This window comes from Lissotriton helveticus, chromosome 5_1 (genome assembly GCF_964261635.1).
Source record: "Lissotriton helveticus chromosome 5_1, aLisHel1.1, whole genome shotgun sequence".
Taxonomy (NCBI): Eukaryota; Metazoa; Chordata; class Amphibia; order Caudata; family Salamandridae; genus Lissotriton; species Lissotriton helveticus.
The window spans coordinates 1650280825-1650308689 of NC_136065.1; the positions used below are offsets into that span (position 1 = coordinate 1650280825).

The following is a 27865-nucleotide window of genomic DNA, read 5'->3' on the forward strand; positions in this document are numbered from 1 at the left end:
AGATCGACTCACATGCTAGCATGTTATCATGACTATTAAAAACTACAGTCCTAATGGAACAGATTTGATAATTCTGCTATATCATGTGCTCGGTTGTATGATTTTACAACGCATTCCGTTGTAACGCATGCCTTTACCACGCATGCGTTACAACGGAATGCAGTCACCACGCACGTCCTTTACCACAAAAATATCTTTTACACGCATACTTTTACAACGATTTTCGTTGTAAAAGTATGCATGTAAATGGTATTTTCATGTTAACGGATTTTCACCCTTTAAATGTACTTTTTTAATTGATCTCTCTGCTAGAACACCCGCTCATTCCTCCTTACCTCTCCTCGTTTTTCCGTGGTGACGTTGTACGTCATTAACAGGAAGCGGAATGTTTTTCCGTTTCCTCTTTAGACGCTGATCTCCTTCACATCTTTTTTCTCAAACAAATATGCGTCTTTTTCTTTTTAAACCCACGCTTTTATTTTGTTGGGGGGAGACCCCCCAAGCCCCCCCTTTGTTTTGTTTTTACTTTACCACACATGCCTTTACTACGTTTTTCGTAGTAAAGGTATGCGTGGTAAAGGTTTCTCGTTGTAACCAGCATGCGTTGTAATGCATGTGTGGTTATGGTGTGCGTGGAAACGGCCGCGTTGTAGTGGCCGTTTCCCATGTGCTCTGTCTATTGAACACCACATACATTTGCCAGTTCTGACACAGTCTAGGAGAAACTTATGATTATTTGTAATTAGCACATAGTAAGAATTTCCTAAAAAATGAAAAATAGTCACCTAAGGCAGAAGAGGTTGCCGAGTGGTTAAGGCGATGGACTGCTAATCCATTGTGCTCTGCACGCGTGGGTTCGAATCCCACCTTCGTCGGAACGCCATCAGACACTCTTTTGAAGGTGGGCATGTCTCGTAGTACAATTACACTCTCTTTCAAGACACAGCCATAATCCACTAGAAGGGCCCAACTGACTATTCCATTTTGGCAATTATGTCAAATTAAGGGAAGTGTTTTGTGCTTAATTGAAATTAGATCTTTCATGAAGTGTCCAGAGGATTGCCTTTCCCTCACTCCTGGCCTTCTAACCAGTTTGGATAGATAGACTGATAAGAAAGCAGCTCTTACTCCTAAAGTTTCAGCCATCTCAAGTGTATGACTGTTGATATATGTCTGCCCCACAGAGACAGATCACTTTTAATAAGTGAGTTCTCTATCTGTCACTGATTGCGGACATACTAACTAGAGCTATCAGTATGGTCATAAATGTGAATACTCTTATGTTCTCAAATCAAAATGCTGTTTTTCCTACTTCCAAGAAAAGTGTCTTAAGCATGCTCTTCAATTTGTGCATGCATGTAGACATTCAAATGCAACTGCATTTCCATACAGAGTCTCAAAATCATAGATATCTTCATACCGCAGTAAGAATACATGGAGCGATTTACATACTGCAGGCAGGGTGGCCTTGTAGCTCAGTGGCAGAGCACTGGTCTTGTAAACCAGGGGTCATGAGTTCAAGCCTCATCAGGGCCTTTTTAGGTTTCGACCTGGCGATCTGCGCAAGCAGTTCGGGCTGGTGAAATCTTTTGTTTACCATATTGGCTATCGGAACGTCCCCCACCTCCCATTGGCTAGCTCCATAAATGGAGGCTAGCCATTGGGAGCCGGATCTGTCCGTCAAGGCCAGACCAGATTCGGGGGCGTTCCCGCGATTTTTTCCCTGGGCGTCCCTCTGTGCGGCGGTGGGCGGAGTTGGTTTTTATTTTTTTTTGTCTCGGCATCCAGCTCATTCCGCGGCCGACCGCAGCCGCCGGAGGAAGTCCAGTTCCAGGTGAGTGCTTTTTATTCCGCCCCCCCCTCCCGTTGTCCGTGTGGCCCTTCCCGCCCCCCCTGCTGCTGTCCATTCGCCCGTTACCGCCCCCCCCACCTCCTGCTGTCCGTCCGTAAATGCTTGTTTCGAGGAGTATTCGCTACAGGCTTATCTCTGTTTTTATATTGGAAGAAAGGAGTGCAGGTTTTCATACAGCGAGTCACTGCTGCTGGCTGCGTCCTGCAAACTAGCCCTCATTTTCTTCAAAAGTAAGATAACTATGGCAAATGTTTTACAAGGCAGTTGTACAACTTGACTGCGCACGTTAGGATTCACTGTGCAGGTGTTTGTGTGGGAACGTGGTTTGATTTCGCGCAACCTTGAAGCCTCTGTGCTACGTCCAAGCAAACGTGGAGTTGCAATGGACGCCTTTCAGTAACTAAATTGTGAGAATGCAGAACATGTCGCTAGCAGCTTTTCACAGATTCATTTTATTGAGAGCATCTTTAAAATACTGACACGCTTTATTTGAGAGAATCCGTACGGTGTCGACTTGCTCATAATTAGAGCCAACACTTAAAACACACACTATAGTTGTGCACCTGTGGTGTAGTGCAGAGATCAATGCATGTCCAAGAGTGTATCTGAGTGCAGTGTTGTTTACAGACTTCTAGCATTAGCGGTCGCTGTATTGCTAAAGGGGGCTGCTGCCAGAAAGCAGCTGGTTAGTTCCGGTTCAGGCAGACCCACATCTACTTCGCCTGCTTTTCCTATATTGCCAGAAAGTCAGATTTGAATTGGAGCAGCTGTTGCTTGTTGATCGAGCACTGCAAGCTAGCAGGTCACTCCAATGCGGTCAGGCACCTTTTGTGTGCCGTTTCTTTATACTCGGCAAATGCTATTTTCTTTTTAAATTCACAGGATTGAGGAGACCTGGCGCCTATGGCAGAAGTTTCTAGACGACTACAGCCGCTTTGAAGACTGGCTGAAGGTGTCGGAGCGGACGGCCGCCTTCCCCTGCTCGTCGGGCGTGCTCTACACCGTGGCCAAGGAGGAGCTGAAAAAGTTTGAGGTGACTTCTGCCGGCGGAAGTGAAATTTGCAGCGATCATGTTGCAGCAGCAGCTGCCTGAGCCTGATGTCAGGCCCGCATTGTGTGTGGTGGTGAGGTGTCCACAGCAGCTGCACTTACAGTGCACGGCTCTGTCCGCCAGCAGCCAACAGCAAGCGACAACACACACCACAGCCACAGCTGCCAGGGTTGAATGTTTGTTGCCCTCTTGTACGATGATCTGTTAAGGAAAGTATGTATGTGTGGTTAAATATGAATTCACAGTTTCCCTCATAAGCTACACAGCAACATTCAGAAGTAAAGCTATCCCATGACCAATAAGTTGTATTCCTCGCAGACGAACAGGGTAAACATGATTTCTTTTTTTCCAGCGGCTAATAGTTTAGTCCGAAAACTAAAAGTATAAGCAAAATATTCTGCAATGTTAGAAGATGGAATTTTGTATGCCCCTCAGCCCATGACATCCTCTCCGTTTTTAAGCCCTTCGTATCATAAACCTGACTAATTCCTTCAAGTTCACCACAAATGTTCCTTTCCTGAGACCTTTCAGGTGAAGTGCTGGTGCTTTGACTACCCAGTAGATAAAAAAACAGGACAGATAAAATGTGTTTTGTTTAAGCTTTAAAGGTGACGTTGCTCTTAGCACACACTTAACGACAATGATGAAAACACTATTTACACAGCAACAGACAGTGGGCCAAATGTATGACCCTTTCATTTAGTGCCTCGCAATTTGTGACACATTGTGAGTCGCAAATTCCGAGGCTCTAAATTAAATGTACAACAGTGGGTCATTTTCTTTATTCTGCAAACTGCGTCCGCCTCACACTCCCCGTTCCACCCCGAGCTTAGCTCGTTGTTTGTGGAGGGAGGTCTTTCTATCTCTGCTCGCATTTGACACACTTCCGGCGGAAGGGGGGAGCGGCCTAGTTGACATACCGCCGACTCCCTTTAAACCGATGTGCTGGTCGACGCGCAGCGGGCGCGGCGATGGCACGCCGAAGTTGCGCCAAAGTCCAGCCCGTCTGCGCCCGTTCGCGACCTGACGGGGCCAGTGGCCAGTCCCCCTGCTACTAAAGGTCAACTAATAACCCACACATATTCCAGAGACACTCTCCTTAATCTTAGGCCACCTCAATGCTCGCAGAACATATCCTTGAGCTGTCATCAAGCCCCATTGACCTGCTCGGTCTGTAATCTTTCTCTCACATCCTTTTCCTCTACGCTTAATACTGCTATATCTGACTTTCTGCAACCTCATTCAAGGCACACATACGTAGACTCCCCTCAAGAACTCACTTTTATCAGCCTTAACTGCAGGGCACCACCTAAGCACAAAAGAGATGTCTTTGACCTACTTATGTCCTCCCAACCAGCTGCCTTATTCCTGACGGAGACATGGTTAAATGATAGCTCCGGCCCGACATAGCATCTGCCCTCCCCGGCTACTACACCTACATCGGAAGAAATAGAACGGGAAAAGAGGGAGGAGGGATAGCTATCATTTTTAAAAGAATATACTCCTGTAAATGGGAGGATCTAAATATTCCAAATAGTGAAGCTGGCCTGTTTAAACTATTGCTATCCCCGAACTACACTCTCTAAGGAACTCTCATTTATCGTCCCCCAGGCCCAGCCAGCTCTTTTCTCAATTCGCTTGAGAAATAGTAAAAGTCTGCATCTATTTTATTTTTAAATATCCAGTGACCCAATATTTGTTGTTTTCCACAAACCGAGAAAAAACATAAAAAACACTTCCAGGCAGCGCTCGTCGGATTAGTCCAATGGATTTCCTATGTCACCCTCTCGGTTGATGCGGCCCCTCCTTGTAAAAAGCAGCAGTGTGTGGTGCTCGCTGTGTGTGGGGGGGGGCTCGCAGTGTGTGGGGGGCTCTGTGTGGGGAGGGCTCTGTGTGGGGGGCTCTGGGGGGGGCTCTGTGGGTGTGTGTGTGGGCGGCTCTGTGTGTGTGTGGGGGGCTCTGTGTGTGTGGTGGGGCTCTGTGTGTATGTGTGTGGGGGGGGCTCTGTGTGTGTGTGTGGGGAGGGCTCTGTGTGGGGGGCTCTCTGTTGGTGTGTGTCATTTTCGAGAGATTAAGCTATTGGCATTGTAAATGACAATGCCATTTATTTATCTGTTTTCAAAACCAACACATAAATAAAAATGTTGTCATTTACAATGCCAATAGCTCTAACTTTTGCAAAGGCGAAACCGTTGCATTGTAAATGCTTGTTATATGTGAGTTTCTGTATGTTGTTTCCAAGTCATTCTTTCTAGGAGTCACACCTTGTCTTAAGTTTGCTTATTGACAAGCTTCCCTTTCCTGCTTTCATCGTATCAAGAAGACTTCATGAAAACCATTGAACCATAAACTATTGCCTCACCCCTTCCGATCACCTGACAAACGCCATTCTCACCCCGCCGGGCAAGCCCTGCCGGGCACAGCCAAATAAGCCATGCATATTTGAAGTTCCTTTGAAAGTCAGAGCGAGGACTATGACCTCTGTTCCGACTGAGTCTGCATCCACAGAAAGGATGAAATAAGGATCTAGAAATTTCACCAAGGAGGTGTGAACTTCATCCCCCTTAAAATACTTTTCCTCCCAGATGCCCCGGCTCTTAGTCAAATGAGGTTAATCTTCAAAACCCCACCCCCACTAACCATAAATATCCGACTCTCCTGCTGTCCATTCAAATGATACAAGGTATCTTGTACATAGAGAGAATGTGAGAAAAAGCAGAATCGCTTCATAGATTTGGTGACCTTGGATGGGTGGGCTGGATAAAGAAGTGAACCTGATTTCGGGAAAAGGAGTATCGTGATGGGGATGAGGAAAAGAGAACATGGACCACATTCACAAGTTAGAGAAATAAATGTAATAGGTTGAATGGTTTTAAAAAGTTAACTTTGAGCATGAATTGTGTTTTTTAAACTGCAAAGAATTAAAAAATCAATGTGGGATTGGAGGCACAATCTGAGCAGAAAGCACCATAAGCTGCTATGGTGCAACTCTTATGTTGACTAGAAACATTAATATGATGACGCTCTTCTTTTGATATGTCTTTCAGTTAAATTGTATTGTAAGTAGCTGATACAGCACTATTTGCAGCTCCTCATTATATGGTTATCCCGTGACAACAATGTTTTCATCATATTTATTATTCTACAAATGTATTTTTAAATGCACTGATGTGGTGTTTGCATGCTATGCAAGACGGCACATCATGGAATGTTTACAAGGAGCATCGAATAGGATTGTGATATTTGCACCTGGAAGAGTCGGACACGCAGATCCTGAAAAGAAGTAAAGACTCTCTAGCAAGGGCCGTATTTACCCTGAGTTTAATCTTTACTTTTAGTGAAATGGTTTATGAAAAACCAGTAAGCTGCTCCAGGTGAGGCTCGAACTCACAACCTCGGCATGCCTCATTGCAAGTACTGCTGTATAAGTACCGCGCGCTAACCGATTGCGCCACTGGAGCTCACTGTTTTCATATTTCCCCAGTTGAGCCATCTAGAGCTGACCAAGTAGATACTGGCACTGCTCCCTTATTCACTGTGCAAGATCGACTCACATGCTGGCATGTTATCATGACTATTAAAAACTACAGTCCTAATGGAACAGATTTGATAATTCTCCTATATCATGTGCTCTGTCTATTGAACACCACATACATTTGCCAGTTCTGACACAGTCTAGGAGAAACTTATGATTATTTGTAATTAGCACATAGTAAGAATTTCCTAAAAAATGAAACATAGTCACCTAAGGCAGACAAGGTGGCCGAGTGGTTAAGGCGATGGACTGCTAATCCATTGTGCTCTGCACGCGTGGGTTCGAATCCCACCTTTGTCGGAACGCCATCAGACACTCTTTGGAAGGTGGGCATGTCTCGTAGTACAATTACACTCTCTTTCAAGACACAGCCATAATCCACTAGAAGGGCCCAACTGACTATTCCATTTTGGCAATTATGTCAAATTAAGGGAAGTGTTTTGTGCTAAATTGAAATTAGATCTTTCATGAAGTGTCCAGAGGATTGCCTTTCCCTCACTCCTGGCCTTCTAACCAGTTTGGATAGATAGACTGATAAGAAAGCAGCTCTTACTCCTAAAGTTTCAGCCATCTCAAGTGTATGACTGTTGACATATGTCTGCCCCACAGAGACAGATCACTTCTAATAAGTGAGTTCTCTATCTGTCACTGATTGCGGACATACTAACTAGAGCTATCAGTATGGTCATAAATGTGAATACTCTTATGTTCTCAAATCAAAATTGAGTTTTTCCTACTTCCAAGAAAAGTGTCTTAAGCATGCTCTTCAATTTGTGAACGCATGTAGACATTCAAATGCAACTGCATTTCCATACAGAGTCTCAAAATCATAGACATCTTCATACCGCAGTAAGAATACATGAAGCGATTTACATACTGCAGGAAGGCTGGCCTTGTAGCTCTGTGGCAGAGCACTGGTCTTGTAAACCAGGGGTCATGAGTTCAAGCCTCATCAGGGCCTTTTTATATGTGAGTTTCTGTATGTTGTTTCCAAGTCATTCTTTCTAGGAGTCACACCTTGTCTTAAGTTTGCTTATTGACAAGCTTCCCTTTCCTGCTTTCATCGTATCAAGAAGACTTCATGAAAACCATTGAACCATAAACTATTGCCTCACCCCTTTGGATCGCCTGATGAACGCCTGACAAACGCCATTCTCACCCCGCTGGGCAAGCCCTGCCGGGCAAAGCCAAATAAGCCAAGCATATTTGAAGTTCCTTTGAAAGTCAGAGCGAGGACTATGACCTCTGTTCCGACTGAGTCTGCATCCACAGAAAGGATGAAATAAGGATCTAGAAATTTCACCAAGGAGGTGTGAACTTCATCCCCCTTAAAATAATTTTCCTCCCAGATGCCCCGGCTCTTAGTCAAATGAGGTTAATCTTCAAAACCCCACCCCCACTAACCATAAATATCCGACTCTCCTGCTGTCCATTCAAATGATACAAGCTATCTTGTACATAGAGAGAATGTGAGAAAAAGCAGAATCGCTTCATAGATTTGGTGACCTTGGAAGGGTCGGCTGGATAAAGAAGTGAACCTGATTTCGGGAAAAGGAGTATCGTGATGGGGATGAGGAAAAGAGAACATGGACCACATTCACAAGTTAGAGAAATAAATGTAATAGGTTGAATGGTTTTAAAAAGTTAACTTTGAGCATGAATTGTGTTTTTTAAACTGCAAAGAATTAAAAAATCAATGTGGGATTGGAGGCACATTCTGAGCAGAAAGCACCATAAGCTGCTATGGTGCAACTCTTATGTTGACTAGAAACATTAATATGATGACGCTCTTCCTTTGATATGTCTTTCAGTTAAATTGTATTGTAAGTAGCTGATACAGCACTGTTTGCAGCTCCTCAGTATATGGTTATCCCGTGACAACAATGTTTTCATCATATTTATTATTCTACAAAAGTATTTTTAAATGCACTGATGTGGTATTTGCATGCTATGCAAGACGGCACATCAGGGAATGTTTATAAGGAGCATCGAATAGGATTGTGATATTTGCACCTGGAAGAGTCGGACACGCAGATCCTGAAAAGAAGTAAAGACTCTCTAGCAAGGGCCGTCTTTACCCTGAGTTTAATCTTTACTTTTAGTGAAATGGTTTATGAAAAACCAGTAAGCTGCTCCAGGTGAGGCTCGAACTCACAACCTCGGCATGCCTCAATGCAAGTACTGCTGTATAAGTACCGAGCGCTAACCGATTGCGCCACTGGAGCTCACTGTTCTCATATCTCCCCAGTTGAGCCATCTAGAGCTGACCAAGTAGATACTGGCACTGCTCCCTTATTCACTGTGCAAGATCGACTCACATGCTAGCATGTTATCATGACTATTAAAAACTACAGTCCTAATGGAACAGATTTGATAATTCTGCTATATCATGTGCTCTGTCTATTTAACACCACATACATTTGCCAGTTCTGACACAGTCTAGGAGAAACTTATGATTATTTGTAATTAGCACATAGTAAGAATTTCCTAAAAAATGAAACATAGTCACCTAAGGCAGACGAGGTGGCCGAGTGGTTAAGGCGATGGACTGCTAATCCATTGTGCTCTGCACGCGTGGGTTCGAATCCCACCTTCCTCAGAACACCATCAGACACTCTTTTGAAGGTGGACATGTCTCGTAGTACAATTACACTCTCTTTCAAGACACAGCCATAATCCACTAGAAGGGCCCAACTGACTATTCCATTTTGGCAATTATGTCAAATTAAGGGAAGTGTTTTGTGCTTAATTGAAATTAGATCTTTCATGAAGTGTCCAGAGGATTGCCTTTCCCTCACTCCTGGCCTTCTAACCAGTTTGGATAGATAGACTGATAAGAAAGCAGCTCTTACTCCTAAAGTTTCAGCCATCTCAAGTGTATGACTGTTGACATATGACTGCCCCACAGAGACAGATCACTTCTAATAAGTGAGTTCTCTATCTGTCACTGATTTCGTACATACTAACTAGAGCTATCAGTATGGTCATAAATGTGAATACTCTTATGTTCTCAAATCAAAATGGCGTTTTTCCTACTTCCAAGAAAAGTGTCTTAAGCATGCTCTTCAATTTGTGCACGCATGTAGACATTCAAATGCAACTGCATTTCCATACAGAGTCTCAAAATCATAGATATCTTCATACCGCAGTAAGAATACATGAAGCGATTTACATACTGCAGGCAGGCTGGCCTTGTAGCTCAGTGGCAGAGCACTGCTCTTGTAAACCAGGGGTCATGAGTTCAAGCCTCATCAGGGCCTTTTTATATGTGAGTTTCTGTATGTTGTTTCCAAGTCATTCTTTCTAGGAGTCACACCTTGTCTTAAGTTTGCTTATTGACAAGCTTCCCTTTCCTGCTTTCATCGTATCAAGAAGACTTCATGAAAACCATTGAACCATAAACTATTGCCTCACCCCTTCCGATCGCCTGACAAACGCCATTCTCACCCCGCCGGGCAAAGCCAAATAAGCCATGCATATTTGAAGTTCCTTTGAAAGTCAGAGCGAGGACTATGACCTCTGTTCCGACTGAGTCTGCATCCACAGAAAGGATGAAATAAGGATCTAGAAATTTCACCAAGGAGATGTGAACTTCATCCCCCTTAAAATACTTTTCCTCCCAGATGCCCCGGCTCTTAGTCAAATGAGGTTAATCTTCAAATCCCCACCCCCACTAACCATAAATATCCGACTCTCCTGCTGTCCATTCAAATGATACAAGGTATCTTGTACATAGAGAGAATGTGAGAAAAAGCAGAATCGCTTCATAGATTTGGTGACCTTGGAAGGGTCGTCTGGATAAAGAAGTGAACCTGATTTCGGGAAAAGGAGTATCGTGATGGGGATGAGGAAAAGAGAACATGGACCACATTCACAAGTTAAAGAAATAAATGTAATAGGTTGAATGGTTTTAAAAAGTTAACTTTGAGCACGAATTGTGTTTTTTAAACTGCAAAGAATTAAAAAATCAATGTGGGATTGGAGGCACAATCTGAGCAGAAAGCACCATAAGCTGCTATGGTGCAACTCTTATGTTGACTAGAAACATTAATATGATGACGCTCTTCTTTTGATATGTCTTTCAGTTAAATTGTATTGTAAGTAGCTGATACAGCACTGTTTGCAGCTCCTCAGTATATGGTTATCCCGTGACAACAATGTTTCATCATATTTATTTTTCTACAAATGTATTTTCAAATGCACTGATGTGGTGTTTGCATGCTATGCAAGACGGCACATCATGGAATGTTTATAAGGAGCATCGAATAGGATTGTGATATTTGCACCTGGAAGAGTCGGACACGCAGATCTTGAAAAGAAGTAAAGACTCTCTAGCAAGGGCCGTTTTTACCCTGAGTTTAATCTTTACTTTTAGTGAAATGGTTTATGAAAAACCAGTAAGCTGCTCCGGGTGAGGCTCGAACTCACAACCTCGGCATGCCTCAATCCAAGTACTGCTGTATAAGTACAGCGCGCTAACCGATTGCGCCACTGGAGCTCACTGTTCTCGTAACTCCCCAGTTGAGCCATCTAGAGCTGACCAAGTAGATACTGGCCCTGCTCCCTTATTCACTGTGCAAGATCGACTCACATGCTAGCATGTTATCATGACTATTAAAAACTACAGTCCTAATGGAACAGATTTGATAATTCTGCTATATCATGTGCTCTGTCTATTGAACACCACATACATTTGCCAGTTCTGACACAGTCTAGGAGAAACTTATGATTATTTGTAATTAGCACATAGTAAGAATTTCCTAAAAAATGAAACATAGTCACCTAAGGCAGACGAGGTGGCCGAGTGGTTAAGGCGATGGACTGCTAATCCATTGTGCTCTGCACGCGTGGGTTCGAATCCCACCTTCGTCGGAACGCCATCAGACACTCTTTTGAAGGTGGGCATGTCTCGTAGTACAATTACACTCTCTTTCAAGACACAGCCATAATCCACTAGAAGGGCCCAACTGACTATTCCATTTTGGCAATTATGTCAAATTAAGGGAAGTGTTTTTTGCTTAATTGAAATTAGATCTTTCATGAAGTGTCCAGAGGATTGCCTTTCCCTCACTCCTGGCCTTCTAACCAGTTTGGCTAGATAGACTGATAAGAAAGCAGCTCTTACTCCTAAAATTTCAGCCATCTCAAGTGTATGACTGTTGACATATGTCTGCCCCACAGAGACAGATCACTTCTAATAAGTGAGTTCTCTATCTGTCACTGATTGCGGACATACTAACTAGAGCTATCAGTATGGTCATAAATGTGAATACTCTTATGTTCTCAAATCAAAATGGAGTTTTTCCTACTTCCAAGAAAAGTGTCTTAGGCATGCTCTTCAATTTGTGCACGCATGTAGACATTCAAATGCAACTGCATTTCCATACAGAGTCTCAAAATCATAGATATCTTCATACCACAGTAAGAATACATGAAGCGATTTACATACTGCAGGCAGTCTGGCCTTGTAGCTCAGTGGCAGAGCACTGGTCTTGTAAACCAGGGGTCATGAGTTCAAGCCTCATCAGGGCCTTTTTATATGTGAGTTTCTGTATGTTGTTTCCAAGTCATTCTTTCTAGGAGTCACACCTTGTCTTAAGTTTGCTTATTGACAAGCTTCCCTTTCCTGCTTTCATCGTATCAAGAAGACTTCATGAAAACCATTGAACCATAAACTATTGCCTCACCCCTTCCGATCGCCTGACAAACGCCATTCTCACCCCGCCGGGCAGGCAAAGCCAAATAAGCCATGCATATTTGTAGTTCCTTTGAAAGTCAGAGCGAGGACTATGACCTCTGTTCTGACTGAGTCTGCATCCACAGAAAGGATGAAATAAGGATCTAGAAATTTCACCAAGGAGATGTGAACTTCATCCCCCTTAAAATACTTTTCCTCCCAGATGCCCCGGCTCTTAGTCAAATGAGGTTAATCTTCAAAACCCCACCCCCACTAACCATAAATATCCGACTCTCCTGCTGTCCATTCAAATGATACAAGGTATCTTGTACATAGAGAGAATGTAAGAAAAAGCAGAATCGCTTCATAGATTTGGTGACCTTGGAAGGGTCGGCTGGATAAAGAAGAGAACCTGATTTCGGGAAAAGGAGTATCGTGATGGGGATGAGGAAAAGAGAACATGGACCACATTCACAAGTTAGAGAAATAAATGTAATAGGTTGAATGGTTTTAAAAAGTTAACTTTGAGCACGAATTGTGGGGCATATTATCAAGGGGCTTTATCTCTGCTTTTTTGGCTTTAAAAGCCAAGAAAGCGGAGATAAAATGATCTCCCTATTACCAAGCTGTCGCTAACACCAGTTAGAGACAGCTAATAGGAGATAGTGACCATTTTGGGCCCCGCTTTGCATGTCAGTGATATTTATCACTAATGACATGCAAAGTGGGCGTGCCAAGATGTTAGCGACTGAAAACAGTCGCTAACATCGCTATCTCCTATTACCAACTTTTGGAGATATTCGCGCTAAGCGCGAATCTCCAAAAGCTAACACTTGCCCAGGAGCAGTTCTTAGCCATGTTGTCCAATGGGAGGTGGATAACATGGCTAAGAGCATTTGCTCGATAATGCATGAATATCGCGGACTTTTCAGCAATATTCATGCATTGCGGCCGTTTTTTATCGCATTTGCGATAAACCTTGCTAATAGCAAGGTTTATCTGCGATAAAAATCGCCGATGTGCGGCGATAATTTTTGTCTCTAAATAAGTTAGAGACAAAAATTATCTCTATTGGTTGGTAATATGCCCCTGTGTTTTTTAAACTGCAAAGAATTAAAAAATCAATGTGGGATTGGAGGCACAATCTGAGCAGAAAGCACCATAAGCTGCTATGGTGCAACTCTTATGTTGACTAGAAACATTAATATGATGACGCTCTTCTTTTGATATGTCTTTCAGTTAAATTGTATTGTAAGTAGCTGATACAGCACTGTTTGCAGCTCCTCAGTATATGGTTATCCCGTGACAACAATGTTTTCATCATATTTATTATTCTACAAATGTATTTTCAAATGCACTGATGTGGTGTTTGCATGCTATGCAAGACGGCACATCATGGAATGTTTATAAGGAGCATCGAATAGGATTGTGATATTTGCACCTGGAAGAGTCGGACACGCAGATCCTGAAAAGAAGTAAAGACTCTCTAGCAAGGGCCGTTTTTACCCTGAGTTTAATCTTTACTTTTAGTGAAATGGTTTATGAAAAACTAGTAAGCTGCTCCGGGTGAGGCTCGAACTCACAACCTCGGCATGCCTCAATCCAAGTACTGCTGTATAAGTACAACACGCTAACCGATTGCGCCACTGGATCTCACTGTCCTTGTATCTCCCCAGTTGAGCCATCTAGAGCTGACCAAGTAGATACTGGCCCTGCTCCCTTATTCACTGTGCAAGATCGACTCACATGCTAGCATGTTATCATGACTATTAAAAACTACAGTCCTAATGGAACAGATTTGATAATTCTGCTATATCATGTGCTCTGTCTATTGAACACCACATACATTTGCCAGTTCTGACACAGTCTAGGAGAAACTTATGATTATTTGTAATTAGCACATAGTAAGAATTTCCTAAAAAATGAAACATAGTCACCTAAGGCAGACGAGGTGGCCGAGTGGTTAAGGCGATGGACTGCTAATCCATTGTGCTCTGCACGCGTGGGTTCGAATCCCACCTTCGTCGGAACGCCATCAGACACTCTTTTGAAGGTGGGCATGTCTCGTAGTACAATTACACTCTCTTTCAAGACACAGCCATAATCCACTAGAAGGGCCCAACTGACTATTCCATTTTGGCAATTATGTCAAATTAAGGGAAGTGTTTTGTGCTTAATTGAAATTAGATCTTTCATGAAGTGTCCAGAGGATTGCCTTTCCCTCACTCCTGGCCTTCTAACCAGTTTGGATAGATAGACTGATAAGAAAGCAGCTCTTACTCCTAAAATTTCAGCCATCTCAAGTGTATGACTGTTGACATATGTCTGCCCCACAGAGACAGATCACTTCTAATAAGTGAGTTCTCTATCTGTCACTGATTGCGGACATACTAACTAGAGCTATCAGTATGGTCATAAATGTGAATACTCTTATGTTCTCAAATCAAAATGGAGTTTTTCCTACTTCCAAGAAAAGTGTCTTAAGCATGCTCTTCAATTTGTGCACGCATGTAGACATTCAAATGCAACTGCATTTCCATACAGAGTCTCAAAATCATAGATATCTTCATACCGCAGTAAGAATACATGAAGCAATTTACATACAGCAGGCAGGCTGGCCTTGTAGCTCAGTGGCAGAGCACTGGTCTTGTAAACAAGGGGTCATGAGTTCAAGCCTCATCAGGGCCTTTTTAGGTTTCGCTTGATTTCTCTTGATTTCAGTAAGGACTCTGGAATACCCCCCCCCCTGTCCCATTGGCTAGCTCCATAAATGGAGGCTAGCCATTGGAACAGAGATCTGTCCGTCAAGGCCGGACCAGATTCGGGGGCGTTCCCGAGATTTTTTCCCAGGGCGGAGTTACGTTTTTTCCCGTTCCCTCCCCTTTCACTGAAAGTCTGTCCATTCCCGCCCCCTCCGAGTGCCTTTCCGCCCCCCCCCTCGCTGTCCTGTGCACGTTTCCCGCCGTCCGTGTCCTCTCCCGCCCCCTCCCGCCGTCCGTGTCCACTCCCGCCCCCTCCCGCCGTCCGTGTCCACTCCCGCCCCCTCCCGCCGTCCTTGTCCTCTCCCGCCCCCTCCCGCCGTCCGTGTCCTCTCCCGCCCCCTGTGTCCTCGTAGGTGCTTGTTCCTGAAAAGTCTCCATATGACGTTGCTGCTCACACTGGGCGACAAAATGGCCAACTATCCACAGGACCTGGACGATGACCGGAACCTCAAGACCATCTGCTCGTAAGTAGGCCTATTTTAGCTACACTCTCTCTCCCTCCACTCCCTTGTACCCGCGCATGCTATTGGACACCCCCGGCCTGAAGAGAAGTGGGCGGGGCGTTAGGTGGGGTGCTGTTGCATGCTGTGGTATTTAAATGCTGTCGGGAATTAAGTTGTTTTTTAGAGTAATGCTCAGGCTCACGGGTAAGATTATAGCACAGGTCATATTTCAATAAATGCATGATGTATCACATTTGGAGTTGTCGAGATTACAAACACCCGCCATTTTCCTCCCTTGCGGCGGACGGCCAAACTCTTCCTTCGTGGGATAAAATATCACCAATTGTATCTGTGAGGGCGGAGGTAAGCGTCATGATACACACAAGGCGCCTCCTCCCATGGGTCTTCGCCCGTCCCACTCAGAGCAATGGTAATAAAAGAATACATGGTTTAGTGTATGTTATTTTTGTTACCTGTATTCGTAGAAAACGTAGGTATTTAGGCCAAACCGAAAACCGAAGAAATACACGTGGCTCAACCCAGCGGGCACTGTGGTTGTAACGCAGAAATCTCCCTCGTAAATATGCACACTTGCTTCACGTTTATTTTCCATGGGGTATGACATTTATTTGTACACCTGGCAATGTCATGTACTGTTCAGACGGTGAATTATTTTTCTCGTCTGGCTGAACTCTGGCCTCTTGCTCTGTTTTCTGCAAGTTCACGGTTCCCATCATTGTGTTATCGTCAATAGAAAGGTAGGAAACGCACGTTTTCTCTCGCAGTCTACACGTGGAATAACCGGAGGGACTTTCTGCACCCGGGGTGAGCGCAGAGGCAGGGGTGGACACATTTTATTACCCTATGAAGGCTGAGAGCGATGAATCAAATGTGTATTTAAATGACGCGGCCTGCGCCTAGTGGGAAGAGACGTCCACGGGGACGGGGCCTTCAGATGTGCCGCCCCAGGCGGGGCTTGTTAAGCCCCCCCCCCCATGCCTGTGCATTAATAGGAAGACGCACGAATGCGAGCAGGGAGCTGCAGCCCGGGGCTGCAGGCTGTCCTGTGCAGCCCTCATACAAGGCAGCTGGCAGCACCATCTGGAGTCCGGAAAGGGGGGTGGAGGGGGCTTCAGAACTGGTGGGCACTGTGGGGTTAGCACCGACCCTGGCAGGGTGGGTGCTCCGGAGGGAGGCGCCAGCTGTGTGAGGGCACAAGTGCTGGTGCGACAGAGAGTGTGAAGTGGAAGAAGCGCAGACGTGTCTGTGTGCCAAGGGCAGACGTCAAGAAAGCGTATTGTACGAACGAAAGATCATGTAAATGGTCTGAGTGGCATTTTTGTATGTGTGCACGAGCTTATGTGTAAGCAGGAAGCGCCGAGGGAGTCAAATGGGATGTAGGACTCAGGAGAGTTGTGGGAAAGAAGGGAAGTGGCGACTTGGTGGGGGTGTCATTAAAAAAGGGACCAAGTAAGGAAATAAAATGTAGAAAGAGAAGAATGAAAAGAGGATGGAATAAACTCAGATCTCTCGACCCCCTCTGTATCTTATCCCCGGCTGCGAGGTTTGTATTGGAAAGCATCAATGTGCCAATATCCCGGGCACTCCAACAGGTGATCTACGCAGATTTGGTCTAATAGTGAATTTCTGAGACGTGTGCAGGTTTGTTGCATTTCTCTCCCAACATTAAAAAAGCTCCAATGGTACCCCTGGCCGCATAAACAATAAACACACTTCATTTACTTCCTCTTGTGTGATTAAGACTTTTGTAGAACTGCAGATAGTTTCAGTAAGTAGCCACTTGTGATATGTTTCACAGATCACACACAATACTTCTAGGAGAGGGCAGGCTGTGTTTGAATCCGTCCACACACTAAAGTACTCCTTGTGAATTAGTTGAAAACTGATTGAGGTGGGCGGCCAGGGCGACTAGCAGATGCTTTCTGACTTTTAGCGCTCCTATAACACAATGCTGAGGCGCTGGGCTTTGTGTACCTTTGTTAACATGACGATGGTCAGACGCAAGGGGCGAGACGGGATTTGTCTCTAAACCAGGAAGATGGTCGTTTCGCACCGGGCTGTTAATAGAGGTCAAGTGACAGGGGTGCGCGGGTGGGGAGTTTATCAGACAACCTCCGAGCAGGGGCTAAGGGAGGAGAGGAGCTTGTGACCGGGCTCGTGTTATTGAAGGTAAACAAAGATCCCGACACTGAGGCTGTGCTAGAGGCTTCATGCGAGTCTCAGCTGGTGAAACTCTGCTTCTGTGCCACCCCTGACCTCTGTGTGGGGCTCTTTGCGTGTATGTGGGGGGCTCTTTGCGTGTATGTGGGGGGCTCTTTGCGTGTATGTGGGGGGGCTCTTTGCGTGTGTGTGTGGGGGGGGCTCTTTGCGTGTGTGGGGGGGCTCTTTGCGTGTGGGTGTATGTGGGGGGCTCTTTGCGTGTATGTGGGGGGCTCTTTGCGTGTATGTGGGGGGGCTCTTTGCGTGTGTGTGGGGGGGCTCTTTGCATGTGTGTGGGGGGGGCTCTTTGCGTGTGGGTGTGTGGGGGGGCTCTTTGCGTGTGGGTGTGTGCGTGGGGCTCTTGCGTGGTGCTTGGGGGGCTCTTGCGTGGTGCTTGGGGGGCTCTTGCGTGTGGGGGGGCTCTTGTGTGGTGTGGGGGGGCTCTTGTGTGGTGTGGGGGGGCTCTTGTGTGGTGTGGGGGGGCTCTTGTGTGGTGTGGGGGGCTCTTGTGTGGTGTGTGGGGGGCTCTTGTGTGGTGTGTGGGGGGGCTCTTGTGTGGGTGTGTGTGAGCAAATGCAATACATCTCGCATTTGCGACAGAGTAAGCTATTGGCAATGCTATTTATTTATCTGTTTTCAAAACCAACACAAATAAAAAGTTTGTCATTTACAATACCAAAAGCTCTAACTTTTCCGAAGGCGAAACCGTTGCATTGTAAATGCTTGTTATATGTGAGTTTCTGTATGTTGTTTCCAAGTCATTCTTTCTAGGAGTCACACCTTGTCTTAAGTTTGCTTATTGACAAGCTTCCCTTTCCTGCTTTCATCTTATCAAGAAGACTTCATGAAAACCGTTGAACCATAAACTATTGCCTCACCCCTTCCGATCGCCTGACAAACGCCATTCTGACCCCGCCGGGCAGGCAAAGCCAAATAAGCCATGCATATTTGAAGTTCCTTTGAAAGTCAGAGCGAGGACTATGACCTCTGTTCCGCCTGAGTCTGCATCCACAGAAAGGATGAAATAAGGATCTAGAAATTTTACCAAGGAGATGTGAACTTCATCCCCCTTAAAATACTTTTCCTCCCAGATGCCCCGGCTCTTAGTCAAATGAGGTTAATGTTCAAAACCCCACCACCACTAACCATAAATATTCGACTCTCCTGCTGTCCATTCAAATGATACAAGGTATCTTGTACATAGAGAGAATGTGAGAAAAAGCAGAATCGCTTCATAGATTTGGTGACCTTGGAAGGGTCGGCTGGATAAAGAAGTGAACCTGATTTCGGGAAAAGGAGTATCGTGATGGGGATGAGGAAAAGAGAACATGGACCACATTCACAAGTTAGAGAAATAAATGTAATAGGTTGAATGGTTTTAAAAAGTTAACTTTGAGCACGAATTGTGTTTTTTAAACTGCAAAGAATTAAAAAATCAATGTGGGATTGGAGGCACAATCTGAGCAGAAAGCACCATAAGCTGCTATGGTGCAACTCTTATGTTGACTAGAAACATTAATATGATGACGCTCTTCTTTTTATATGTCTTTCAGTTAAATTGTATTGTAAGTAGCTGATAGAGCACTGTTTGCAGCTCCTCAGTATATGGTTATCCCGTGACAACAATGTTTTCATCATATTTATTATTCTACAAATGTATTTTTAAATGCACTGATATGGTGTTTGCATGCTATGCAAGACGGCACATCATGGAATGTTTATAAGGAGCATCGAATAGGATTGTGATATTTGCACCTGGAAGAGTCGGACACGCAGATCCTGAAAAGAAGTAAAGACTCTCTAGCAAGGGCCGTCTTTACCCTGAGTTTAATCTTTACTTTTAGTGAAATGGTTTATGAAAAACCAGTAAGCTGCTCCAGGTGAGGCTCGAACTCACAACCTCGGCATGCCTCAATGCAAGTACTGCTGTATAAGTATCGCGCGTTAACTGATTGCGCCACTGGAGCTCACTGTTCTTGTATCTCCCCAGTTGAGCCATCTAGAGCTGACCAAGTAGATACTGGCACTGCTCCCTTATTCACTGTGCAAGATCGACTCACATGCTAGCATGTTATCATGACTATTAAAAACTACAGTCCTAATGGAACAGATTTGATAATTCTGCTATATCATGTGCTCTGTCTATTGAACACCACATACATTTGCCAGTTCTGACACAGTCTAGGAGAAACTTATGATTATTTGTAATTAGCACATAGTAAGAATTTTCTAAAAAATGAAACATAGTCACCTAAGGCAGACGAGATGGCCGAGTGGTTAAGGTGATGGACTGCTAATCCATTGTGCTCTGCATGCGTGGGTTCGAATCCCACCTTCGTCGGAACGCCATCAGACACTCTTTTGAAGGTGGGCATGTCTCGTAGTACAATTACACTCTCTTTCAAGACACAGTCATAATCCACTAGAAGGGCCCAACTGACTATTCCATTTTGGCAATTATGTCAAATTAAGGGAAGTGTTTTGTGCTTAATTGAAATTAGATCTTTCATGAAGTGTCCAGAGGATTGCCTTTCCCTCACTCCTGGCCTTCTAACCAGTTTGGATAGATAGACTGATAAGAAAGCAGCTCTTACTCCTAAAGTTTCAGCCATCTCAAGTGTATGACTGTTGACATATGTCTGCCCCACAGAGACAGATCACTTCTAATAAGTGAGTTCTCTATCTGTCACTGATTGCGGACATACTAACTAGAGCTATCAGTATGGTCATACATGTGAATACTCTTATGTTCTCAAATCAAAATGGAGTTTTTCCTACTTCCAAGAAAAGTGTCTTAAGCATGCTCTTCAATTTGTGCACGCATGTAGACATTCAAATGCAACTGCATTTCCATACAGAGTCTCAAAATCATAGATATCTTCATACCGCAGTAAGAATACATGAAGTGATTTACATACTGCAGGCAGGCTAGCCTTGTAGCTCAGTGGCAGAGCACTGGTCTTGTAAACCAGGGGTCATGAGTTCAAGCCTCATCAGGGCCTTTTTATATGTGAGTTTCTGTATGTTGTTTCCAAGTCATTCTTTCTAGGAGTCACACCTTGTCTTAAGTTTGCTTATTGACAAGCTTCCCTTTCCTGCTTTCATCGTATCAAGAAGACTTCATGAAAACCATTGAACCATAAACTATTGCCTCACCCCTTCCGATCGCCTGACAAACGCCATTCTCACCCCGCCGGGCAAGCCCTGCCGGGCAAAGCCAAATAAGCCATGCATATTTGAAGTTCCTTTGAAAGTCAGAGCGAGGACTATGACCTCTGTTCCGACTGAGTCTGCATCCACAGAAAGGATGAAATAAGGATCTAGAAATTTCACCAAGGAGATGTGAACTTCATCCCCCTTAAAATACTTTTCCTCCCAGATGCCCCGGCTCTTAGTCAAATGAGGTTAATCTTCAAAACCCCACCCCCACTAACCATAAATATCCGACTCTCCTGCTGTCCATTCAAATGATACAAGGTATCTTGTACATAGAGAGAATGTGAGAAAAAGCAGAATCGCTTCATAGATTTGGTGACCTTGGAAGGGTCGGCTGGATAAAGAAGTGAACCTGATTTCGGGAAAAGGAGTATCGTGATGGGGATGAGGAAAAGAGAACATGGACCACATTCACAAGTTAGAGAAATAAATGTAATAGGTTGAATGGTTTTAAAAAGATAACTTTGAGCATGAATTGTGTTTTTTAAACTGCAAAGAATTAAAAAATCAATGTGGGATTGGAGGCACAATCTGAGCAGAAAGCACCATAAGCTGCTATGGTGCAACTCTTATGTTGACTAGAAACATTAATATGATGACGCTCTTCTTTTGATATGTCTTTCAGTAAAATTGTATTGTAAGTAGCTGATACAGCACTGTTTGCAGCTCCTCAGTATATGGTTATCCCGTGACAACAATGTTTTCATCATATTTATTATTCTACAAATGTATTTTTAAATGCACTGATGTGGTGTTTGCATGCTATGCAAGACGGCACATCATGGAATGTTTATAAGGAGCATCGAATATGATATTTGCACCTGGAAGAGTCGGACACGCAGATCCTGAATAAAAGTAAAGACTCTCTAGCAAGGGCCGTCTTTACCCTGAGTTTAATCTTTACTTTTAGTGAAATGGTTTATGAAAAACCAGTAAGCTGCTCCAGGTGAGGCTCAAACTCACAACCTCGGCATGCCTCAATGCAAGTAATGCTGTATAAGTAAAGCGCGCTAACCGATTGCGCCACTGGAGGTCACTGTTCTCATATCTCCCCAGTTGAGCCATCTAGAGCTGACCAAGTAGATACTGGCACTGCTCCCTTATTCACTGTGCAAGATCGACTCACATGCTAGCATGTTATCATGACTATTAAAAACTACAGTCCTAATGGAACAGATTTGATAATTCTGCTATATCATGTGCTCTGTCTATTGAACACCACATACATTTGCCAGTTCTGACACAGTCTAGGAGAAACTTATGATTATTTGTAATTAGCACATAGTAAGAATTTCCTAAAAAATGAAACATAGTCACCTAAGGCAGACGAGGTGGCCGAGTGGTTAAGGCGATGGACTGCTAATCCGTTGTGCTCTGCATGCGTGGGTTCGAATCCCACCTTCGTCGGAACGCCATCAGACACTCTTTTGAAGGTGGGCATGTCTCGTAGTACAATTACACTCTCTTTCAAGACACAGACATAATCCACTAGAAGGGCCCAACTGACTATTCCATTTTGGCAATTATGTCAAATTAAGGGAAGTGTTTTGTGCTTAATTGAAATTAGATCTTTCATGAAATGTCCAGAGGATTGCCTTTCCCTCACTCTTGGCCTTCTAACCAGTTTGGATAGATAGACTGATAAGAAAGCAGCTCTTACTCCTAAAGTTTCAGCCATCTCAAGTGTATGACTGTTGACATATGTCTGCCCCACAGAGACAGATCACTTCTAATAAGTGAGTTCTCTATCTGTCACTGATTGCGGACATACTAACTAGAGCTATCAGTATGGTCATAAATGTGAATACTCTTATGTTCTCAAATCAAAATGGAGTTTTTCCTACTTCCAAGAAAAGTGTCTTAAGCATGCTCTTCAATTTGTGCACGCATGTAGACATTCAAATGCAACTGCATTTCCATACAGAGTCTCAAAATCATAGATATCTTCATACCGCAGTAAGAATACATGAAGCGATTTACATACTGCAGGCAGGCTGGCCTTGTAGCTCAGTGGCAGAGCACTGGTCTTGTAAACCAGGGGTCATGAGTTCAAGCCTCACCAGGGCCTTTTTATATGTGAGTTTCTGTATGTTGTTTCCAAGTCATTCTTTCTAGGAGTCACACCTTGTCTTAAGTTTGCTTATTGACAAGCTTCCCTTTCCTGCTTTCATCGTATCAAGAAGACTTCATGAAAACCATTGAACCATAAACTATTACCTCACCCCTTCTGATCGCCTGACAAATGCCATTCTCACCCCGCCGGGCAAAGCCAAATAAGCCATGCATATTTGAAGTTCCTTTGAAAGTCAGAGCGAGGACTATGACCTCTGTTCCGACTGAGTCTGCATCCACAGAAAGGATGAAATAAGGATCTAGAAATTTCACCAAGGAGATGTGAACTTCATCCCCCTTAAAATACTTTTCCTCCCAGATGCCCCGGCTCTTAGTCAAATGAGGTTAATCTTCAAAACCCCACCCCCACTAACCATAAATATCCGACTCTCCTGCTGTCCATTCAAATGATACAAGGTATCTTGTACATAGAGAGAATGTGAGAAAAAGCAGAATCGCTTCATAGATTTGGTGACCTTGGAAGGGTCGGCTGGATAAAGAAGTGAACCTGATTTCGGGAAAAGGAGTATCGTGATGGGGATGAGGAAAAGAGAACATGGACCACATTCACAAGTTAGAGAAATAAATGTAATAGGTTGAATGGTTTTAAAAAGTTAACTTTGAGCACGAATTGTGTTTTTTAAACTGCAAAGAATTAAAAAATCAATGTGGGATTGGAGGCACAATCTGAGCAGAAAGCACCATAAGCTGCTATGGTGCAACTCTTATGTTGACTAGAAACATTAATATGATGACGCTCTTCTTTTGATATGTCTTTCAGTTAAATTTTATTGTAAGTAGCTGATACAGCACTGTTTGCAGCTCCTCAGTATATGGTTATCCCGTGACAACAATGTTTTCATCATATTTATTATTCTACAAATGTACTGATGTGGTGTTTGCATGCTATGCAAGACGGCACATCATGGAATGTTTATAAGGAGCATCGAATAGGATTGTGATATTTGTGATATTTGCACCTGGAAGAGTCGGACACGCAGATCCTGAAAAGAAGTAAAGACTCTCTAGCAAGGGCCGTCTTTACCCTGAGTTTAATCTTTACTTTTAGTGAAATGGTTTATGAAAAACCAGTAAGCTGCTCCAGGTGAGGCTCGAACTCACAACCTCGGCATGCCTCAATCCAAGTACTGCTGTATAAGTACAGTGCGCTAACCGATTGCGCCACTGGAGCTCACTGTTCTCATATCTCCCCAGTTGAGCCATCTAGAGCTGACCAAGTAGATACTGGCCCAGCTCCCTTATTCACTGTGCAAGATCGACTCACATGCTAGCATGTTATCATGACTATTAAAAACTACAGTCCTAATGGAACAGATTTGATAATTCTGCTATATCATGTGCTCTGTCTATTGAACACCACATACATTTGCCAGTTCTGACACAGTCTAGGAGAAACTTATGATTATTTGTAATTAGCACATAGTAAGAATTTCCTAAAAAATGAAACATAGTCACCTAAGGCAGACGAGGTGGCCGAGTGGTTAAGGCGATGGACTGCTAATCCATTGTGCTCTGCACGCATCGGTTCGAATCCCACCTTCGTCGGAACGCCATCAGACACTATTTTGAAGGTGGGCATGTCTCGTAGTACAATTACTCTCTCTTTCAAGACACAGCCATAATCCACTAGAAGGGCCCAACTGACTATTCCATTTTGGCAATTATATCAAATTAAGGGAAGTGTTTTGTGCTTAATTGAAATTAGATCTTTCATGAAGTGTCCAGAGGATTGCCTTTCCCTCACTCCTGGCCTTCTAACCAGTTTGGATAGATAGACTGATCAGAAAGCAGCTCTTACTCCTAAAGTTTCAGCAATCTCAAGTGTATGACTGTTGACATATGTCTGCCCCACAGAGACAGATCACTTCTAATAAGTGAGTTCTCTATCTGTCACTGATTGCGGACATACTGTGGAATTTTAGTTTGTGTACTAAACATTATCTACGCCATCTTGCAGACCCACGTACGAGCATACACGACAGCCATTTTAGGTACCATGGTCTCCCTGTTCACGATCGCTCATCAGCACACTTCCCTGACCATGCAAGCCTTCCCCGCGCACCCTGGCTGCCCCCGCACTCACATGCACAAGACATGAACCCTCCCCTCCCATGACTCTATCTCAGGGAATCGCACCCCGCGCCTGACCAACACCTCCTTTCCGTCCATGAATACCCCTCCTTTGATGACCCCTTCCTCTGAGCCTGAACGTCAGCACGGACCGCTGGTCATCCTTTAGCCCGAGGATATAGTTTATTGCCCACTACTGTATGCACTCGCCTCTCCTGAAAGGAGCCACTATTGATCACGACCCTCCACCCCAGGAAGACTCGATCAGGCGCACACATTCCAAAGGAATCGGCAGAACACTCAGCTGCGTGATAGCCCCCTCCCAATCATATGAGGGGAAAGAGTCTCTACTGTTGTCATGTGTTGGAATGGGCCGGAACTGGGGGGGGGGGGTGTTACCGGTGATGTCGTTCTCATGCTCTACAATGTCCCTGTTGTAATAAAGGACGTTCACATGTCTAAAACCAGTGTATAAAAGACCAGGTCTCAGAGAGGCTGAGAGAGCACCTCGAGACGATACCTTGTTGTCCGATCTGACGTGTTCTACTCCGTCGGAATAAAACTTGTTTCCTGTCTTCCAGTCTCCAGCGCCTGCCTCTTTATTGAATAACTTCGTATGGTATTAGAGGCGTTTTACGCCGGGCAAATCTAACTTAGGAAACAACTACTGAAATCGCCTGACCATTGTAAATTGAACTTTAACAATTGGCGTCCCAAACGCGGGCCCATCAGCGACACGTGGATCCAGTGGGAGAGGTCCCGACGACAGAGTGAACGACTGCAATGATCGGAAGAGCTCCTGTCCGATAGACCCTCGTCTGACAGCCGATCATCTGAACTTCACTGATTCCGAGTAGACCTCTCTCGAGTGATCTATGGTCCTGACTGGGAACCAATAGAGGACGATCGGGCGCTGGAAGCGGAAGACGAGAAACTGTCCATGCGGTCCGGGTAAGGTCGTGACACACGACAAATTGCGATATTGATTGATTGATTGATTGTTTGAAAATACTAGTATTTCCTATTGATTGCTTCTGGGAGATTCTCTATTTGCAAACAAACACAGAATCACCATACTCTGTTTAGTCTTTGCAGATAGTGAAGGGTAGGCAACGCAAAACTTTAACACGTCATGCCTATTTTTTTTCTCCCCATTGATTGATTGATTGAATCGAGCATTGAATTGTTCGAAGTTGGTTCTCTTAGGAATCTTCTCTGCCTGCAAACGGAAAGAATAGGAATATTCTCTCTCCCTTTGCAGAGAGTGAGGGGTAGGTAACGCAAAACTTTAACACGTCGTACCTATTTCATTCCTCATTGATTGATTGTTTGTCCAAACATTGACTGTTTGGAATTGGTTCTTTCTGGAGGTATTCTCTGTTTGCAAATAGCGTAGAATAGACTATTCTGTCCAGTCTTTGCAAACAGTGAAAAGATAGGTAGTGCAGGCTTTTGCCCCCCATTGTAATCCGTCATGCCTATCTTCTCCCCATTGGCTCATAGTTGGGTCAACCCGGACCGCTTATTAGAGATGAACCATCCAGCTCCACTGGAGGGCACCCCTAATATGGACATGTTTACTAAGCAAGGACTAGTCGCTATAGCGTATAGTAAGTTATGGCATAAATATACAAAAAGGGATCCTAAAAACCAGTGGCCACTGATAGGTTCTTTTGATGAAAATAAAATAAAAACACTAGAAGCAGCTGTAAAAATAAATAAGGTAACGCCCACTATGCTCGTTAGTATTGGCATGTGGCGCAAAGAAGCAGACCATCGCAGGAAAAGAGAGGAAGTAAAAACAGTGAAAGAATTACGAAAAGCAGCCCATCTGGCCGCAAAAGAACTAGATGAAGAAATAAGAAGAAGAGAGGAAGTTAAACAAACGCAAGAATCAGGACTGACAGGTCAATGCCCTGTCAGGACCACCGCTGCGCTCTACCAGGAGATTCCCTCCAAACAGCGAGCAAATGACGAGTTACTGCTCGGTCCTCCAATTATCTACATGCCTCCTCCTTATGCTCCCAGCCAGCCTCTAGCACAACACTCACCAGTTCAAAGTGCAGGCATGGGTGACCATAGCGCTAGTGCCCCGGCTCTTACGGCATTCGCACCAACCGCGTTGGTAACAACAGCAGATGAGCATGAGACCAGCAGGCATCTAACAGCCAGACCAAACAGGTTGAGCAAAGATGAGCGGGATGGAATCGACCAAATAGCAAAAACCCTGGTAGAACGAAAAGAGAGCGAAGAATATACGATGAATATGCACATCTCGCACGCCGGTAGTCACAGACGGCATTTCATTTTACGGTTCAGCTACCACACCCTGAACGCGTATGAGGATAGGTACCAGACTAAGGGTCCTGCTAAAGTGACGGCTCTATATAGAAGGGTTGATGTCGGAGATGGGGCTGAAAGTGACGTGACGGACCTCTTCATACAAACGCTTGAGGTCTTCCGCCACCTCGCGGAACAGAAACCAGAGGTTAAGATCACAGTCCCTGAGACGATTGAGCCCTCGCTAGAAGCAGCCAACACCATGATGCCTATCAGAGAAGCCGCTCCCTATTGGGTTCCCCCAAGAGGTCAGGGAACAAACGATGATATCAACCATGCAGATGCCAAAGGGAGGGTTGTGTACAACTGGGTTTACCAACCATGGGATCGGCAATATATTTTAACTTTTAGACAAACCCTGCCCGATTTAAGAAAGAACCCTACAGCATTCTATACCGAATTAGGCACAGCCTTGGGCTCAACCATAATGACTCTAGCGGACATGGATTTGTTTTTCGGGTTGTGTCTGCCGGCTGATGTGTGGAAGCAAATCCGGAGAGCCGACCACACAGATCTGTTCGGACACACCTGGACAAAACTCGATGAACTAGATAGGCAGCGAGAGC

At 44.4% G+C, this 27865-nt stretch overlaps 19 non-coding genes across 19 annotated transcripts; 15 read left to right on the forward strand and 4 right to left on the reverse strand.

Annotated features, from left to right (window-relative positions):
• Positions 1-793: 793 nt before the first annotated feature.
• TRNAS-GCU (transfer RNA serine (anticodon GCU)) lies at positions 794-875 on the forward strand. The gene has a single exon. It is a non-coding gene; the product is annotated as a tRNA-Ser (tRNA).
• Positions 876-1464: 589 nt separating this feature from the next.
• Positions 1465-1536, forward strand: TRNAT-UGU (transfer RNA threonine (anticodon UGU)). The gene has a single exon. It is a non-coding gene; the product is annotated as a tRNA-Thr (tRNA).
• A 4733-nt stretch (positions 1537-6269) lies between these two features.
• TRNAI-UAU (transfer RNA isoleucine (anticodon UAU)) lies at positions 6270-6364 on the reverse strand. The gene is made up of 2 exons: positions 6327-6364; positions 6270-6305 (listed from the first exon to the last, which is right to left on the reverse strand). It is a non-coding gene; the product is annotated as a tRNA-Ile (tRNA).
• A 292-nt stretch (positions 6365-6656) lies between these two features.
• Positions 6657-6738, forward strand: TRNAS-GCU (transfer RNA serine (anticodon GCU)). The gene has a single exon. It is a non-coding gene; the product is annotated as a tRNA-Ser (tRNA).
• Positions 6739-7327: 589 nt separating this feature from the next.
• Positions 7328-7399, forward strand: TRNAT-UGU (transfer RNA threonine (anticodon UGU)). The gene has a single exon. It is a non-coding gene; the product is annotated as a tRNA-Thr (tRNA).
• A 1169-nt stretch (positions 7400-8568) lies between these two features.
• TRNAI-UAU (transfer RNA isoleucine (anticodon UAU)) lies at positions 8569-8663 on the reverse strand. The gene is made up of 2 exons: positions 8626-8663; positions 8569-8604 (listed from the first exon to the last, which is right to left on the reverse strand). It is a non-coding gene; the product is annotated as a tRNA-Ile (tRNA).
• A 292-nt stretch (positions 8664-8955) lies between these two features.
• TRNAS-GCU (transfer RNA serine (anticodon GCU)) lies at positions 8956-9037 on the forward strand. The gene has a single exon. It is a non-coding gene; the product is annotated as a tRNA-Ser (tRNA).
• Positions 9038-9626: 589 nt separating this feature from the next.
• Positions 9627-9698, forward strand: TRNAT-UGU (transfer RNA threonine (anticodon UGU)). The gene has a single exon. It is a non-coding gene; the product is annotated as a tRNA-Thr (tRNA).
• Positions 9699-10841: 1143 nt separating this feature from the next.
• TRNAI-UAU (transfer RNA isoleucine (anticodon UAU)) lies at positions 10842-10936 on the reverse strand. Its single transcript has 2 exons — positions 10899-10936; positions 10842-10877 (listed from the first exon to the last, which is right to left on the reverse strand). It is a non-coding gene; the product is annotated as a tRNA-Ile (tRNA).
• Positions 10937-11228: 292 nt separating this feature from the next.
• On the forward strand, positions 11229-11310 carry TRNAS-GCU (transfer RNA serine (anticodon GCU)). Its single transcript has one exon. It is a non-coding gene; the product is annotated as a tRNA-Ser (tRNA).
• A 589-nt stretch (positions 11311-11899) lies between these two features.
• TRNAT-UGU (transfer RNA threonine (anticodon UGU)) lies at positions 11900-11971 on the forward strand. The gene has a single exon. It is a non-coding gene; the product is annotated as a tRNA-Thr (tRNA).
• A 2089-nt stretch (positions 11972-14060) lies between these two features.
• On the forward strand, positions 14061-14142 carry TRNAS-GCU (transfer RNA serine (anticodon GCU)). The gene has a single exon. It is a non-coding gene; the product is annotated as a tRNA-Ser (tRNA).
• Positions 14143-14731: 589 nt separating this feature from the next.
• On the forward strand, positions 14732-14803 carry TRNAT-UGU (transfer RNA threonine (anticodon UGU)). The gene has a single exon. It is a non-coding gene; the product is annotated as a tRNA-Thr (tRNA).
• A 4996-nt stretch (positions 14804-19799) lies between these two features.
• TRNAS-GCU (transfer RNA serine (anticodon GCU)) lies at positions 19800-19881 on the forward strand. The gene has a single exon. It is a non-coding gene; the product is annotated as a tRNA-Ser (tRNA).
• Positions 19882-20470: 589 nt separating this feature from the next.
• On the forward strand, positions 20471-20542 carry TRNAT-UGU (transfer RNA threonine (anticodon UGU)). The gene has a single exon. It is a non-coding gene; the product is annotated as a tRNA-Thr (tRNA).
• A 1539-nt stretch (positions 20543-22081) lies between these two features.
• On the forward strand, positions 22082-22163 carry TRNAS-GCU (transfer RNA serine (anticodon GCU)). Its single transcript has one exon. It is a non-coding gene; the product is annotated as a tRNA-Ser (tRNA).
• Positions 22164-22752: 589 nt separating this feature from the next.
• Positions 22753-22824, forward strand: TRNAT-UGU (transfer RNA threonine (anticodon UGU)). The gene has a single exon. It is a non-coding gene; the product is annotated as a tRNA-Thr (tRNA).
• Positions 22825-23965: 1141 nt separating this feature from the next.
• On the reverse strand, positions 23966-24060 carry TRNAI-UAU (transfer RNA isoleucine (anticodon UAU)). Its single transcript has 2 exons — positions 24023-24060; positions 23966-24001 (listed from the first exon to the last, which is right to left on the reverse strand). It is a non-coding gene; the product is annotated as a tRNA-Ile (tRNA).
• Positions 24061-24352: 292 nt separating this feature from the next.
• Positions 24353-24434, forward strand: TRNAS-GCU (transfer RNA serine (anticodon GCU)). The gene has a single exon. It is a non-coding gene; the product is annotated as a tRNA-Ser (tRNA).
• The last annotated feature ends 3431 nt before the right edge of the window (positions 24435-27865 follow it).